This window comes from Lasioglossum baleicum, unplaced genomic scaffold, assembly GCF_051020765.1.
Source record: "Lasioglossum baleicum unplaced genomic scaffold, iyLasBale1 scaffold0376, whole genome shotgun sequence".
In the NCBI taxonomy this organism is placed as follows: Eukaryota; Metazoa; Arthropoda; class Insecta; order Hymenoptera; family Halictidae; genus Lasioglossum; species Lasioglossum baleicum.
The window spans coordinates 17,501-20,000 of record NW_027469436.1 but is presented as its reverse complement, the minus strand read 5'-3'; the positions used below and the strand labels follow the sequence as shown (position 1 = coordinate 20,000).

Here is a 2,500-nt window from a genome sequence, read left to right as displayed (position 1 = left end):
TCAAGATGGACGGTACCGTTATGGGCCGATAGTCTTCGGGCCTCACTGCCTCGTCCTTCTTTGGGATCAGGATTGTCCTGGCCCTAAGTAGGTGCTTAGGCAGTCTTCCGGTCATCAGGAACAGATTAAATAACCTGACCAAGATGGGAACCGGGACTGCTCTAAGCTGTCGAGGAGTGAGACCGTCTGGGCCTGGACAAGTCGAAAGCTCCGGAGCGGAGGCTTTGACTTCTTCAGCCGTGACCGGGGCCCATAAGTCGTCCATCGCTTGACGGGCCGGTTCGATGGGAGGAGACCCAGTCCTCTCCTCCGTCATCACGGTTTGCCAGAACCGGGTCATCTCGAGCTGGGCAGGTGGTGTGCCTTCGCTCTTGCTGTTGAGAATGACCCTTAGACATTTCGTCGGACACTTCTTCCATGCGCGTTGGGTTCGGGCGTACTCGACGCGCCTCGCCTTCCGCTTGGATAGTGTCCTGTCCGGCACATTGTGATTGGCAGGCTTCCTTTCCACGGATGTTGGTGGAAAGACCTTCAACAGATAGATCTCCAGCTCTTCGGAGATCGTGCTTGTGCTCCATGTAGAGACATGATCGCAAATCCGCCCGAGCAGTTCCGCGTGAAACGCAGTCCCACTCAGGGGTGGCAGGCGTTCGATATGATCACGTATCGAAGATAACAAAACCTTGTGGGCGTCAAGGTGGTCGTGACGTTCATCGGGCAGAGTGGGCGGCGCACTCTCCCTGAGTTCATTGATGTAAGCTTGAACTCTTTGTTTATGGGTTTTGTATCTTCGCTGGCCTTTAATCGATTCAATTGTCCGGTGAGGGAACAAAGGCAACAGCGACTGGTTTAAGAATCTTACGCCATCAAGCGTGAGTCGGGCTTCCTGCCGTGCCAGGAGCGCCGACTCTTCAGCACTCCAAGGTGCTTTCTTGCGTTCGATGTTATCAACTGTGTGTGCATCATACCAACTTTTGTGGGATCGTTGCTCGTGCACACCTCTACCGGTCTTGGTCTTAAAGATCCGACCGCACTCAGGCATTCGACATTGAAATAAGGCAATAGGTTTAAGCTCCTCGGCATTTGTCGGGCCGGACGGACCTGAGGGCCCGCCGGCATGTAAATCAATCCGGTCATCCGAGGCATCTTTGTTAACATTTGGGCCGACAAGATAACGATCGAGCGGGGTGGCAGCCCGCAAGATCGTGTGCCGCAGAGGTAGCTTTTGGCCTCTCCCCAGAGGGGAGAGTTACCGACGGGACCACCGAGGAGGTAGCTACGTACTTTAACCACAGCTCCATCAGACGGTCAGTCATGTTCGTCACTATTAAGATGACGGGGCATTTGGCCACCTAAGAGAGTCATAGTTACTCCCGCCGTTTACCCGCGCTTTTTTGAATTTCTTCACGTTGACATTCAGAGCACTGGGCAGAAATCACATTGCGTCAACACCCGTGGGGGCCATCGCAATGCTTTGTTTTAATTAGACAGTCGGATTCCCCTAGTCCGTGCCAGTTCTGAGCTGAGCGTTGAATGGCGGCCGAAGAGAACGACCGAGACGGCTATGCCGCCAACGGAAGCCTCGCAGCAAGGAAGATCCGCGGGAGGCCAAGGCACGGGACCGAGCTCGGATTCTGAGTACGCAGCACGAGGCCACGACCCATCAGCTCGCCCAGGCCCGGCACGTCAGCCTAACCCGCTTCCCGACCAAGCCCGACACGCCCCGCTCCTCAGAGCCAATCCTTATTCCGAAGTTACGGATCCAATTTGCCGACTTCCCTTACCTACATTAATCTATCGACTAGAGGCTCTTTACCTTGGAGACCTGCTGCGGATATGGGTACGAACCGGCGCGACACCTCCACGTGGCCCTCTCCTGGATTTTCAAGGTCCGAGGGGAAGATCCAGACACCGCCGCAACTGCGGTGCTCTTCGCGTTCCAAACCCTATCTCCCTGCTAGAGGTTTCCAGGGAACTCGAACGCTTATACAGAAAAGAAAACTCTTCCTGGATCTCCCGACGGCGTCTCCAGGTCATTTTGGGTTACCCCGACGAACACTCTTACGAGGGCCCGAATGGTATGCGGTTCCGCTGCCGGGTTCCGGAATAGGAACCGGATTCCCTTTCGCCCAATGGGTGTGTTACGTTTTTCGTTCATTGATATGAAGCATTTTTACATTTGTATGAATTTTAGGACACCTCATCTTCATAGGATTTCTCTTAGGGCTTAGGATCGACTGACTCGTGTGCAACGGCTGTTCACACGAAACCCTTCTCCACGTCAGTCCTCCAGGGCCTCGCTGGAGTATTTGCTACTACCACCAAGATCTGCACCGACGGCGGCTCCAGGCAGGCTCACGCCCAGACCCTTCTGCGCACACCGCCGCGACCCTCCTACTCGTCAGGGCTTCATGAGGGACGCAAACACGTCAATTCCCACTTGCCGCTGACGGCGGAGTATAGGCGCGACGCTTCAGCGCCATCCATTTTCAGGGCTAGT

The 2,500-nt window shown here is 55.1% G+C and overlaps 1 pseudogene; it reads right to left on the bottom strand.

Moving 5' to 3' along the window:
- LOC143220209 (large subunit ribosomal RNA) overlaps nucleotides 1-2,500 on the bottom strand; it is a 7,450-nt pseudogene that overhangs the window by 3,334 nt on the left and 1,616 nt on the right.